The sequence below is a fragment of the Chiloscyllium punctatum genome, chromosome 4, assembly GCF_047496795.1.
Source record: "Chiloscyllium punctatum isolate Juve2018m chromosome 4, sChiPun1.3, whole genome shotgun sequence".
NCBI classification, from domain to species: domain Eukaryota; kingdom Metazoa; phylum Chordata; class Chondrichthyes; order Orectolobiformes; family Hemiscylliidae; genus Chiloscyllium; species Chiloscyllium punctatum.
Window position 1 is genome coordinate 11,847,936 of NC_092742.1, and position 15,985 is coordinate 11,863,920.

Here is a 15,985-nt window from a genome sequence, read left to right on the forward strand (position 1 = left end):
ACTCAATATTCTAAAAGTGGCCTAGTCCTGTACAGCCACAACATGACCTCAATGCTCTTTCCAATAATAGGAAAGCATACCAAGCACCTCCTTCACTATCCTTTCTACCTGCTACTCCACTTTCAAGGTGCTATGAAACTGCATTCCAAGATCTTTTTGTTCAGCAGCACTCCCCAGGACCTTACCATTAAGTGTATATTTCTGCTCTGATTTGCTTTCCCAAAATGTAGCACCTCACATTTATCTAAATTAAACTCCATCTGCCACTCCTCAGCCCATTGGCCCATCTGATCAAGATCCCATTATACTCTGAGGTAATCTTCTTCGCCATCCACTACACCTCCAATTTTGGTGTCATCTGCAGACTTACTAACTGTACCTCCTATGTTCCCATCCAAATCATTTATATAAATGACAAAAATTAGTGGACCCAGCACCGATCATTGCGGTACAACACTGCCCACAGGCCTCCAGTCTGAAAAGCAACCCTCCACCACCACCTTCTGTTTTCTACATTCAAGCCAGTTCAGTATCCAATGGCTAGTTCTCCCTGTATTCCATGGGATCTAACCTTGCTAACCTGTCTACCGTGGGGAACCTTGTCGTACGCCTTACTGAAGTCTATATAGATCACATCCATTGCTCTGCCCTCATCAATCCTCTTTGTTACTACTTCAAAAAACTCAAATCAATTTTGTGAGACATGATTTTCCTAATCAGTCCTTGGCTTTTCAAATACATCTAAATCCTATCCCTCAGGATTCCTTCCAACAACTTGCCCACCACTGATGTCAGGCTCACCAGTGCCTGGGATGTCCTTTACCACCTTTCTTAAATAATGGTACCACGTTGGCCAACCTCCAGTCTTCCAGCACCTCACCTGTCACTTTCAATGATACAAATAACTCAGCAAGGGGCTTAGTAATCATTTCCCTAGCTTCTCACATATTTATGGGGATGCCTGACCAAGTCCTAGAGATTTATCCACTTTTATGTGTTTTAAGACATCCAGGATCACCACCTCTGTAATATGGACATTTTTCAAGATGTCACCATCTATTTCCCTAAATTCTGTATCATCTTTGTCCTCCTCCGCAGTAAACACTGCAAAATACTCATTTAGTATCTCCCCCATTGCCTGTGGCTCTTCACATAAGCTGCCTTGCTGATCTTTGAGGGGCCCAATTCTCTCCCTAGTTACCCTTTTGTCCTCAATATATTTATCAAATCCCTTTGGATTCTCCTTAACCCTATTTGCCAAAGCTATCTCATGTTCCCTTTTGGCCCTCCTGATTTCCCTCTCAAGTATACTGCTACTGCCTTTATACTCTACTAAGGATTAATTTAATCTATCTTGTCTCTACCTGACATATGCTTCCTTCTTTTTCTTAACCAAACCTCAATTTTGTTAGTCATCCAGCATTCCCTATACCTATCGGCCTTTCCTTTCACCCTAACAGGAATATACTGTCTCTGGACTCTCATTATCTCATTTCCAAAGGCCTCCCATTTTCCAGCCATCCTTTTATCTGCAAACATCTGGCCCCAGTCAGCTTTTGAAAGTTCTTGCCTAAAATGTCAAAATTGGCCTTTCTCCAATTTAGAACTTCAACTTGTAGATCTGGTCTATCCTTTTCCATCACTTAAACTAATAGAATTAAGGTTGCTGGCCCCAAACTGCTCTCCCACTGACATCTCAGTCACCTGCCCTGCCTTATTCCCCAAGAGTACGTCAAGTTTTGCACCTTCTCTAGTTACGTACATCCACATATTGAATCAAAAAAATTGTCTTGTACACACTTAACAAGTTCCTCTCCATCTAAACCCTTAACACTATGGCAGTCCCAGTCTATGTGTGGAAAGTTAAAATCCCCACCATAACCACCCTATTTTTCTTACAGAGAACTGAGATCGCCTTACAAATCTGTTTCTTAATTTCCCGTTGACTACTGGTAGAGTCTATTGTACAATCCCAATAAGGTGATCATCCCTTTTTTATTTCTCAGTTCCACCCAAATAACTTCCCTGGATGTATTCCCAGGAATATCCTCCCTAAATACAGCTGTAATGCTATACCTTATCAAAAATGCCACTCCCCCTCCTCTCTCGCCCCCCCTTTCAATCCTTCCTGTAGTATTTGTATCCTGGAACATTAAGCTGCCAGTCCTGTCCATCCCTGAGCCACATCTCTGTAATTGCTATGATATGTCAGTCCAATGTTCCTAACCATGCCCTGAGTTCATCTGCCTTCCCTGTTAGGTCTCTTGTATTGAAATAAATGCAGTTTAATTTATCAGTCCTACCTTGTTCACTGCTTTGTTCCTGTCAGTCGTGACTGTTTGACACTCTCCTTTTCCCAACTGTACCAGTCTCAGATTGATCTCTGTCCTCACTATTTAGCTGGGTCCCCCCTCCTTCCCCTCCCAACCTTACTTGTGTAAAACCTCCTGAGCACCTCTAGCTAATCTACATGTCCCCTTCAAATTCAGGTGCAATCCGCCCTTCTTGTACAGGACACTTCTATCCCAGAAGAGATTCCAATGATCCAAGAATGTGAACCCTTCTCCCCTGCACAAACTCCTCAGGCATTCATCTGCTCTATCATCTTATTCCTACCCTCACGACCTCATTGCACCGGGAGTAATCCAGATATTACTGCTCTCGAGGACCACCTTTTTAAATTCCTGCCTAACTTTCCATATTCTCCCTTCAGAATCTCATCCCCTTTCCTTCCTAGTTCCAATGTGTATAGAAACCACCTGCTGGTCCCTCTCCCCTTTGAGAAAGTTCTGCACCCTCTCCAAGATATCCTTGATCCTGGAACCAGGGAAGCAACACACCATTCTGATTTTTCATTGCCGACCGCAGAAACATCTGTCTGTGCCTCTGATCGAGAGTCCCCTATCATAATCAATCACTTAGAACCCTTCATACACTTCATTACATTCATAGAATCCCTACTGTGTGGAAACAGGCCATTTGGCCCAACAAGTCCACACCGACCCTCCGAAGAACACTTCACCCAGACCCACTCCCTGAAGCATATGCCCCTGACAAAGGCACCTAACCTTACATGTCCCTGAACACTGTGGGCAATTTAGCATGGCTAGTTCACCTAACCTGCACATCTTTGGATTATGGGAGGAAACCAGAGCACCTGGAGGAAATACACGCAGACACGGGGAGAATGTGAAAACTCCACACAGACAGCCACCCAAGGCTGGAATCGAATCTGGGTCCCTGGCACTGTGAGGCAGAAGTATTTACCACTGAGCCACTGTGCCATCCAGAGCCATTCTGAAGAAGGATCACTGAACCCGAAACATTAAGACTACTTTCTTTCCATAGATGCTGCCGGAGCTGCTGAGTTTCTCCAGCAATTCCTGATTTTGTTTCTGATGTCACAAACCAAACCAGGTCGATGAAATAACAGGCTCAGATTTTCTAATTGTTTAATACTGATATGTAGATAAATGCATTGCCTATTGTGAGATTATGCTAATGGGGGCATGTTCCATTTTTGATATGAGTTTGATGTTTTGTGAGTGAATCTTGACTGTGGTCTTGGTCCAGCCTGTAATGTAGTTAGTCTTGCAGAGAACGTAAATCACCCATGCACCATTTTCCCAGTTTTTAAAAGAACTTCTACTTTTAAATCAGAGGATAGGATGTTGTAGCCACTATCCTGTCTTCTCTGGCCTGTAACATACCCCCACCTTGCTACCCTGAACTGTCCCCAGAGGCATACAAAGGCCTACAATAAATTGGTATGTGTTGCATCGATTTTCCATGCATAAAATGGGCCAAACGCAGACCAGTTTCTCCCCCAGTGTACCCTCTGGTTCTCAATCCTTTTACGCCTGAAAAGTTTCTTCCTGTCTAAACTCCTCATGATTTTGAAAACTTGAAGCCTGAAAGTTACTCATTAACCATTACTCTTTTTCATATACCTCAGTCCATTTTGTTTTCAAGTTCCTTTCATTCTATGGCCTGTGACTTTCCTTACACACCTATTATGTGGGACTGTAACAAATGCCTTTTAGAAGTCCAGATATACTATGTCAGCAGCCTTGATCTTATAAACCCTCTGTGTTATCTTTTAAAATATTCCAAGTTAGTTGGATGCAATTTTCATCTAATAAACTTATGCTGACTCTTCCAAATTAACCAATATTTTTCTGTGTGACGTTTTAAAAAAAATTCATTTGTGGAGTTTGTGTAATGCTGTCTTTGTGAGTATTTATTGCCCATCCTTAACCTACTAGCAGGCAGTTAAGAGTCAGTCACATTGCTGTGGATCTGAAATCACTTGTGAGCCAGACCAGGTTAGGATGGCAGATTTCCTTCCCAAATGGGCATTAGTGAACCAAATGGGCATTCACAAAAAATTGATATGGATACATGGTTGTTTTTTGCTCCAGAATGTTACCAAATTCAGCTTTTGTAACCTGTCATGGCGGGATTCACACTCATGTCACTGGAACATTAGCCTGGGATTCTGGATTATTAGTCTAATGACATTCCCATGACACTATCTATCCTTAATTATGTTATTAAATCTTCCTGAATGATTGTTTCTAGAAGTTCCCTCACCACTAAAGGTTAAGCTGACTGATCTGTAATTGTGAGGCCGATCTTTACAAATGTGTTCAAACAAGGGCATAATGTTTGTAATCCTCCAGTCCTTTTGCACCACCCTGAATCCAAGGAAAATTGACTGTTATTATCAATTGTTATTAGATTATTGCCAGTATCTTCACTGCTCCTTACACTACTACTATCCCAGACTATGTTTGGGTCATTAAAGTCTGCCATTTTTAATAGTCACTGATGTTTACACATCTTTGTAATTGCCTTCCAATTTACTTCTGCATATCCTCCCCACTAGTTGGTGGCATGTTGATCATACCAAATAATGTAATTTCACTCATTTTATTATTAACTCCAGCTTAGGGAAGGCACGGTGGCTCAGTGGTGAGTACTGCTGCCTGACAACACCAGGGACCCAGGTTTGATTCCACCCTCAGGCAACTGTCTGTGTCTAGTTTGCCCATTCTCCCAGTGGGTTTCTTCCAGGCACTTTGGAAATCTATTGTCCTTAACCTGGTCTGGCTCCCATGTGTTTGACATGCAGTGTGGTTCACTCTGATCTATTCTGTCAATTAGCATAATAGGCGTCTCAGTTCAAGGGCAATTCAAGATGGACAAGAAAGACATGCCTTACCAGTGACACACACATCCCATGAAAGATTCAAATATCTTCGTTCTGAATGGTGTGTTATTATGACTCTGAATGATGGATTGTTGTAGGTCCCAACAGTTTATATCTAAGATGGACAAAATTAGCAAAGTGGACCAGAGGTTGGTATTTTCTGCATTAATACATTGCTCATTGTATCTGTAATAGTAAAATTAATCATTACTTAATTAGTTTCTCTTCTAAGTTAAGGCTGTTGAGAAGGGTATAGGTGAAAGTTAATGCACTGAAATATTCATGAGCTGCTGAATAAAACGCCTGACTGATGTTATAATTGGTTATGCATCCTTTAATTTATGATAATAAATGACTTCTGTCTCGTGTCATTTACAGCAACAATGTAATTACCTCTTGGGACTAAGGGAACAGCTCTAATGTTTCAAGTGATAATTTCAACTTTTCAGTTACAAGCAGCAGCTTCCCCTCCCTCATTAATTTTTGACTTGCTCTCTTACTTGACTGACTGAGTTGACATCACTCTTAATCTGAGTCAGAAGGTCGAAGGTTCAAGTTCTCTTCTGGAATCCTGAACAGATATTCCAGGCAGGTATCCCAGTGCATGGAGTGCTGCGCTATCGTGAGGTGCTGTTCTTCAAATGAAATATTAGATAGATTTTGTCTGTCTGTTCAAGATCATGTTCATAAGTGGAGAGTTGGGAGTTCTCCTGACAATGTGGTCACCTTCACTAACATAACCAACTATTCATATTATTAGTGACTTGCTACAAACAAGTTGGCTAACACAATCAACCATCACAAAAGTTCACTGTCAGCATAACATTTTTAGGTTATTTGGAGAGGCATGATAAATGAACAAATCAAGGGAAGAATTAGCAATGAATGTTCAAACCTGTAATTAAACAGTACAAAAATAAATGTTAAATAAAAGTTTAAATGTTTACCTGTGTGACATTGAAAGCATCAGGGTACATTTGAGCTCAGCAGGAATTGTCTGTGCACTTTTAACTTTTCCAAGGTTGAGTTATATCCTCAACAAAGAGTTTGGAACAATGCTGCCTAAATTCATATACAAGTAGAATTGATATAAGAACATAAGAAGTATTTGTTTGACATATGTTCTTGAGAAGTTATTAAAATTTATAATGAAGAACAGTAACCAAGCACTTTCAGTAACTTAGCTAATCAGAAAGAATCAATAGTAAATCACCGTCAATTGATATAAGAATATAAGAACTAGGAGCAGGAGTAAGCCATCTGGCTCCTCGAGCCTGCTCTGCCATTCAGTAAAATCATGAATAATCTTTTCGTAGACTCAGCTCCGCTTACCCACCCTCTCACTGTAACCCTTAATTCCTTCATTGTTCAAAAATATATCGACCTCAGCTTTAAAAACATTTTCTGAAGTAGTGTCAACTACGTCACTGGGCAGGGAATTCCATTGATCATAATCATAAAAATGACATACTGAAGACCTTGTTATGGTATCATTGAGCACTCTAGTATGTTACTGAGAAGCCAGTATGTAACTAGCAAGGAATACAGAGTATTTTGTTGGATAATTAACTTTATGGATAATCAAATGCCTGATAATGCAGTTCAGCCAAGCATTGGGACTTTGCAATGTTGTCCAGATATTCTGATATTCGGATAATTGAGGTTACTCTGTATTGAATTTTATAGGTCATGAAATTTACTAAACTGTTTTGGGTTTACTACATACAGCAATGATGTTTGTAAAACTAAACATGCAAAGAATATCAATATTAATACAAGAACATTTTTTACAATAAAATTTGAAGGAAAATATAATCATGCCTAAAGAAGACATTTGACCAGCAGTGAGCAATCGTGTAAATAAAAAGAAGAGGTAATGGTAGACATGTTGTTTAATTATTTGATATCAGTCTTCACAATGGAGGAAGAGGGAAATATAATTGAAATTCTAGAGAAATTAGCAAGGATTCTAACTTAATACTGTTAATGAAAGCAAGAGAACAGTATTAAAAAGAAAATCAATGACATGAAAGACTTAGAAATCCCTAGATTTGATGTTTCTCACCCAGGTTTTAAAGGAAGTAGATGAAAAATTCCAAGGGATGTAGCCATAATCTTCCAAACCTGCCTTAACTGTAGAATTTCTTTTTAGATATATGCCATAATTTGAAACAAGTGAGAGAAAGAAATGAGGAAAGTAGAGATCTGTTCATCGGACATAAGTTCTTGATAACTTATTAAAACTTTTAATAAAGGACAGTAACTGAGCATTCTCAGTAATTTCAGCTCATCAGAAAAAATCAATAGTAAATCGCCATCATGGTGAAGGTAGCAGTTACTGTCTAATTGTGCATTCAGTTGGAGGGAGAGTAGAATGGATCCAAAACGAGTATTTTAAAGTAAAATACAATCAGTTTATGAAGACATGAAAATACTGTGCTAAAATGATCTAGCAAAATAGATTTAGGTTCAATAGCAATCCAGCCAGACATTTAAGGTATCATTAATGGAATAATTATATTCCATGAGGAAGAAGAATTCCAAAGGGGGGGGTAAACTCATAAAAGCATGCAATTATGCCAGGGTTGAAGATTGGAAACTATATAAAAGACAGCAAAAAATTATTAAGGCAGGAAACAGAGTATAAGGTAAATTAGTCAGAAATATGAAAGCAGGTAGTAAACTTTCCATAGACTTTTTAAAAAAGAAATCAGTTAAGGAAGTGAATGTTGGTTCTATAGAAAGTGAATCTGGGAAATTAATGATTGCAAATAAGGACATAGATCAATTAAACAAAGAATTTGCATCTGTCTTCCCTATAGAGAATACAGTAACATCTGAGAACTAGCTGTGAATCTGGAAGTTGCAGGAATGGAGAAACTCGAGAAAATTACAATCACCGAGGAAGTGAAACTGAGTTAATTGCTGGAGCTGTGGCCTGACAGGTCACTGGGTCTCAATGGATTTTTTCCAAAGGGTCTTAAAAGAAATGGTTAGTGAGATAATTGATGCATTGGTTTTCATTTTCTAAATTCTCTTTATTTGGAGAAGATTCCACTAGATTGGAAAGAAGTGAGTATAACACTTTTATTCAGAAAGGGAGGTAGACATAAGGCCGAATGCTGCAGGCCTTACATTAAACTAACATCTGTTATAGGGAAGGTGTTATAGAAGAACACTTCAAAAATGTAAGGTATATCAGGCAGAGTCACCAAGGTTTTGCAAAAGGGAAGACATGTTAACCAATTTATTAGAGTTCTTTGGGGAAGTAACATTTGCTAAAGATAAAGGGAAACTAATCAATGTATTATGCTTAGATGTTTAGAAAGTATTTAATCAAGTGTCATATCAAAAGTTATCGTAGAAGATAAAAGCTTATGGGGTGGAAGGTGACATAAAAGGATGGGTAGGATATTAATGAAGTGGCATGTTACTGGATGAGAGATTCCAGAGGCTAGTGCTCTGGGGACATGGGTTCATAATCCTCTGTGTCTGCTGGTAAAATTTAATTCTATTTATTTAGTCTGGAATTTGTGAGGATTAAACTAAAGGGACAGGGACCTGAAGGTTAGCTCAGGATGGAAGGAAGTAAGCTGATAAAATGAAGGAAAAAATTGGCTTGTGAAATTAGAAGGCATGCAAAACAAAGGGGAGCATCAACGAGTCTTAGAATGTGGAATAATATTGAAGAGACAAAGCTAATGGCACTATACCTGACTGAACACAGTATGTGTAACATGATTTGAAGGCAGAAATATAATGGTGTATGGGCCATGGCATTAATTAGATTAGAGAAGGCATTTAGCATGGATAATGCAGTAATCATGGGTGATTTAAACTACATATTGACTGGGTAGACTACGTGAGCACTGATATTGTGGAGAATGAGTTTCTGGAGTGTGAGAGGAATGGTTTTCTGGTGTTGTGTAATGGAAAGTGGTAATTAATAATCTTACAACTTTTTTTGCTTTAAAAAAAAGGTTAAGTGTGAGTGACTATAAGCTGATGGAATCCTGCATTATGTTTGATCGTGAGATAGTTTAATCTAAAGCCAGGCTATTAAACTTGAATAAAAGAAAATTATGAACTGGTGATGGGAACATTGGATGAGATGGATTAGGGTGCCATATTAAAAGGTATAACAATACATATGCTATAGATAATCATTAAGGAATTAGTACATAGCTTACAACAATTATACAGTCCCAAGACTCAAAAATCAAAATAAGTCTGTCAACCATAGCTAGCAAAATAAGTTAAGGATTGTACAAGATTTTAAAAATGCTCATAAAATTGTCAGAAATAGTAATACAGCTGAGGAATGGAAGGATTTTTTGATGCACCAAAAGATGATGAAACTGATAAAACAAGTGAGAAATGAGATATGAATGTCAATAGCAAAGCACTTAAAAGTGGACTGTAAAAGCTTCAACATGCACATAAAAATAAAGTGTTTCGCTAAAACAAATCTGGGTCCAATGCAGACAGAGTTAAAAAACATTTTAATAGGGAATAAAGAAATGACAGAAAAGCTAAGTGATTACTTTGCATCAGTGTTGACTGAAAAAAACACAAACAACCGCACAAACTTAGTATCTAGTGATCATGTAGAATGAGGAATTGAGGGAAAATTACTATTAGTACGAAGAACATGTTGGAGAATTTAATACAACTGAATGTTGATATGCCTGTAGAATGAATGTGCACTCTAATGTTCTTAGCAGCTGCATGAGCCTCCAATGCCCGTGCATGGCAGTGACTTCCAGAATCAATGCTGATTTCGGCATGGTGCTCCAACACAACTGCACAGCTTAAAGGGAACATTGTTCTCCATCCCAGGGTGTTGAAAGAAATAGCAATGGTGTTGATAGATACAGTGATGATCATCTTCAAATATTTGTAAATTCAAGGGAGACAAATGTCATCACATTACTTTAAAGGCAGGGAAATAGAAACCTATTTGTGTTGCATCAGTAGAAGGGAAAGCACTAGAATCTATTACAAAGGTTATGATAAATTTACACTTGGGTAATCATTCAGATTGGGAATGGTCAGTGTGGATTTGTGAGTGGTAGAGTGTGTTTGGAAAGCCTGTTGGTACTGTTAGAATTGATAAAGGGGAGTGAGTGGACTTTGTATATATGGATTTTAGGCGGGCAATTATTAAAGTCCCCCCCAGAAAAGGTTGGTTAACAAAATTTAATGCATGGGATAAGAGGTAATGTACTGATGTGGATTAAGGATTGGCTAATAGGCAGATGACAATAGAAATAAATAGATTTCTCTCATCTTGGCAAACTGGGGTACTTCAAGTATCATTCTTGGACCCTGGACATGCATAGCATCTATCAATGATTTGAATGAGAGGATGAAATATATTATTTCAAAGTTTGCAGAATTCATGAAAATAAATGGGAATGTGAGGAAGATATAAAGCAGCTTCAAGAGATTTTAGCAGTTGACTTTTACAGTTGACAAGAACATGGCAAATGGAAAATTATGTGAAAATTGTGAGCTTTAACTACTTTGCTGGAAAGAACAGATGTGCTGAGTGTTGGGAATGCTTATACTTATGTGCATAGGAATATAAACCTATTGGGGCATTACTAGATTGAGAAGGATTTGTCATGTGATTTCTTGGAACTGATAAGTCAAAATGTTAAAGGAAAATTTAAACAAGTAATTTTGGAAGGCAATGTCCAGCATCGTTTTTCAGCAGACAGACCAGGAAAACCCCAATGGATCTATACTGCCATCACCTAGCTACAGCCTCTGAGCAGAATTACTAAGTTTTTTTCCCAGACCATGCCTCAAGGCTGTGAACATATGCTGGAGAAGTTTTCAAGGTCAAGCAGTACTGTCTCTCAGTAAGAGTCAAAGCTTGGACCCAAAAGAAGTGCCATACCAATCTCTCTCAGTGAAGTAGTTTGAAAAGAAAGCTAATAAACTTTCAGAAAAAAGAATTCTGAATTGTTTCTCAGCTGAATCTGAAATCTGTTCTAAAGATTTTCCAATAATCTTTAACTGTCAGCAATCAGATCTCATGAACAGGAATTCAAAGGAACTGTGAGTAGTCAACCCAACTTTGTCAACTGAATTTGCCCCTTTATCTAAGAGCTGTTGCTTTTATTCCTTTTTTTGTTGAGCTTTTTTTTAGCCTACCCATGATAATAACACTGTGGTCAGACTAATGTCTGTTTTCCTGTCTGTGTACAAAGGGGTGTGTGTTTGAGATTGAGGGATATAATTTGGTTTGCATAATAGTTTTGTTAATAACCAGTTTTCTACTTTACTGAAGAATACTTTTACCTCTCATAAATGTGTTTTTTTTAGTTTATTGAAAAGCCTGGTAGAAGTCTCTTTTTGTTCTAGATGGTACATACCACTAATAGTAAGCATCCGTGGTGGGGGAGTGGATGATTGTGGGTGTGGCCCCAATCAAGTGGCTGCTTTATCCTGGATGGTGTAAGGAGTAGTAAGGTGAAACAACTTGACTAATTTGTAAAAATTGAATAAGGCATCTACACTTTTGGTGTGGCTCGTGGAATAATGGGGCTGGGTTTCCAGCTCACTCTTCCCACTGGAGTCGTAACAAGATTTTGGGCGGCATGGTGGCACAGTGGTTAGCACTGCTGCCTCACAGCGCCAGAGACCTGGGTTCAATTCCCGCTTCAGGCGACTGACTGTTTGGAGTTTGCACGTTCTCCCCGTGTCTGCGTGGGTTTCCTCCGGGTGCTCCGGTTTCCTCCCACAGTCCAAAGATGTGCAGGTCAGGTGAATTGGCCATGCTAAATTGCCTGTAGTGTTAGGTAAGGGGTAAATGTAGGGATATGGGTGGGTTGCGCTTCGGCGGGGCGGTGTGGACTTGTTGGGCCAAAGGGCCTGTTTCCACACCGTAAGTAATCTAATCTAATTAAAGATTATTCCATAAATGGTAAAATGTTTGAGACTGTAGATGTGTAAAGAGATTGGGTGTCTGCATCAGTAAGTCACTGAAGAAGGCTAACATGCAGGTGAAGTAGGCAATCAGAAAGGTGAATGGTATGCCAGAATGTAGACATTACTGGCTAGGCCAGCATTTTTACCCATCCTTAGTTGCTTAGAAGGCAATTAAGAGTCAAAGACATTGTTGATCTGGAGTCATTATGGGCCAGACTGGGTAAGGGTGATAAATTTCTTTCCCTAAAGAACAGAGATCAGTCAGATGCATTTATGCAGCAATCAAAATCAATTGCTATTAGCGTAGCTTTTAATTCCAGAATTTAACTGAATGTGAATTTCACCATCTGCTGGTTTCTCCAGAACATTAGCCTGGGGTTCTGCCTAATTCATATGTTTTGTGTGCAGTTTACAATAGGGAAGTTATGTCTAATAAATCTAACTTAACTTTTGAGGAAATAAGTCTTCTACCATTGACTATTGGAAGAAGACCATAGAGACATTGGATAATGATATCACACAAGGATTTGTGCTTGGACCTCAACTATCAATTATATTTATCAATTATTTAGATTTTTTTAATTTAACCTATTTTTCTAATCATTCTGTTCAGAGATGTTATTACACAACCCTGGAGCAGGTGGGACTTGAACCCAGGCCTTCTGGTCCAGGGGTGGGGACATTACCACTGTGCCACAAGCGGGTCTGATATCAATGAGTTAGGTAACATGAACACAAATTGGAAACTGAAATAGACCATTAAACCCCCACAAGTAAATTGTGCCTAATTTATTGTGTTTTGAATACCACAGTCCAATATATCCTTATAAATCTTTGATTCTCTCGTCTAATAGGTTTGCCATTGGCACAAAGATTGGTGACATTGTATGTAATGTAATGGAGCCATAAATTTGCAAAGCAACATTGATGAATGAACTGGTAAAACTAGCAGAGGACTTTCTGTACATTTAAGTGAAAAATTATTCATCTTGTTCATAAACCTTTACACTGAATGAGGACATAAACTTAAAATCAAAGGCAGGCCATTCAGGAGAGAAAATGTTCAGCACCATTCACAACTCCTCAAATACTGAAACAGTGTCTGTTCAAATGAAGCAAAACCTGAACAAATTCCAGGTTTGGGTTGAAACTTGGCAAATAACATTCACGCCATACAAATGCCAGGCAATGATCATTTCCAAGAAGAGAAATTCTGACTGTATACATTGACGTTCAGTGATATTTCAATGACTGGATCCCCCCACTATCAACTTCCTAAGATTTACTGTTGACCAGAAACTGGACCAACCATATAAATACAGTGACTACAAGAGGAGGTTAAAGGCTAGGAGTCCTGTAGTAAGTAACTCATCCCTTGGTTCCCAAAGTCTGTCCACAAGGGACAAGTCAAGAGCATAGTGGGGATGCTTTCTCCTTTCCTGGATAGATGCAGTTCTATCAGCATTCAAGAAGCTTGATATCATCCAGGACAAAGTAGCCACCTGATTTGGGGCCATATCCACAATTATCCACTCCACCACTGATGCTTACTATTAGTGGTATGTACCATCTGCAAGAGGCACTGCAAAATTTCACCAAAGGTCCTTCACCAGCATTTCCAAGCCAACAATAGCTTCCATCTAGAAGGACAAGGGCAACAGATACATGAGAACACTATCACTGCAATTTTCTTTCCAAGCTATTCAGCATCCTGATTTGGAACAATCCAATGACACTGAATCAAGACATAAAACTTCCCTGGCATTGTGGGTCTCCCTACAGCACATGGACTGCATTGGTTCAAGAAGACAGATTACCACCTTCTCAAGGGCAGCTAGGGGCAGGGAATGCACCCACATCCAATGGGGGAATTAAAAAAAAAACTTGTTCCTTCAAAGCATTATAGATATGTGGAACTCTTCCATAAATTCAGATTTAAATTCATTGAGATCACATCTCTACCATCGGGGAGAAGGTACAGAAGCCTGAACACGTGCACCAGCCAGTTTCACAACAGTTTCTATCCTACTGTTGTTAGCGCACTGAATGGACACTCAAACTCTTAGCATGTGATCTCAATGAATTTAAATCTGAGATGAACAGTTTCTTAAACAAAAACAGAAATTGCTAGAGAAACATGGCCAGTCTAGCACGATCTTGGAAGAAACAGAGTTAGCATTTCGAGTCCAGTGATCCTTCAGTGTTCTGAAGAAGGGTCACTGGACTCTAAACATCAGTTGTTTCTTTCTCCACAGATGCCGTCAGACCTGCTGAGCTTCTGACAATTTCTGTTTTTCAGTTTCAGATTTCCAGTATCTGCAGTTCTTTAATTTGTTTTAGTTTTAATGGTTTCTTTTTAGCCAAGGTTATCAAGTGATCTAGAGCCAAGTCATGTGAATAGAAGCAGAATATTCACATCAGCCATTATCTCATCGAATTGTTTTAAGGGCTCAAGGGGCTGAATAGCCGGGCAATGATGAAGGGCTTTTGCCTGAAACATTGATTTTTCTCGGATGCTGCCTGACCGGCTGTGCTTTTCCAGCACCACACTAATCTAGAGCTGAACAGCTGTCAGTGATTCTAAAGCTAAGTGCTTCAAATCTTAGATTATTGAGAGATTATCACAAGAAATACTAATGCTCTATAGAGCCTTCCTGCAAATAATTTGAGTTAGAATTTTCTAAGTCAGAAGATTGAGTTTCAAGTTCCATTCCAGAGACTTGCGTGCAATGCCATCTTTAATTGTTGTTTGTGGGTCTTGGCTAGATGGAAATTGAATTGAATTTATTGTCACGTGTACCGAGGCACAGTGAAAAGTTTTGTCTTGCGAGCAATACAGGCAGATCACAGAGTTAGGTAGCATAGATAAATAAATAATAAGTAAACAGCAGCAAAAACAAAAGCACAGGTACAGGCGGATGCTAAGAGTTTGTGAGTCCATTCAGTATCCTACCAACAGTAGGATAGAAACTGTTGTGAAACCGGCTGGTGCATATATTCAGGGTTCTGTACCTTCTCCCCAATGATAGAGGTTGTCGAAAAGCATTGCCAGGGTGGGATGGATCTTTGAGAATGCTGGCGGCCTTTCATTGACAGCGGGTCTGGTAGATGGTTTCTATAGATAGGAAGTTGGCCTTTGTGATTGTCTGGGCTGAGTTCACCTCTCTGTGTAACCGTCTCCGATCTTGAATGCTACAGTTGCCATACCAGGTGGTGATACATCCAGACATAAGGCTCTCGATGACGCACCTATAAAAGTTGGCAAGGGTATTCGCAGTCTGATGTGTTTCCTGACTTAAAACAGTGGCTGTACTTAAAAAGCACTTAATTTGCTGTAAAGTGCTTTGGGGCATCCTGAAGAGCAGTGAGGCATGGTGTGAATACAAGTTTTTCTTTAATTAATACATTCCTAGACTCCTTTATAAATATTAATCGGAACTTCATGCAGTTACTACTTACACAACTATCCCGTAAATAGCAATGTGAGAAAGAACTGATATTTTTCTTACCTTGGTTGAAGGATGAATGTTGTAGAAATATTGTGAACTTGACAAGGGGATAGGTTGCTGGAAGGGGGTTTAAATGGCAGGTGACATTTAATGCAGAGAAGTGTGAAATAATTCAATTCAGTAGAAAAAATACAGACACTATAAAACAAAAGGGTGCAATTCTGAAAGAGATGCAAGAGCAAAGGGACCTGAATGCACTTGTGCTTAAATCATTAACGTTGATATGTTGGGTTGATACAGCAGATAATAGACAAAAAGCTCTTAGACTTTTGATGAAGGAGCAGTGCTCCAAATGCTAGTACTTCCAAATGAACCTGTTGGACTG

General features: G+C 39.1%; 1 protein-coding gene across 1 annotated transcript in view; it reads left to right on the forward strand.

Moving 5' to 3' along the window:
• ttc7b (tetratricopeptide repeat domain 7B) overlaps positions 1-15,985 on the forward strand; it is a 350,185-nt gene that overhangs the window by 167,629 nt on the left and 166,571 nt on the right. The window lies entirely within an intron of this gene.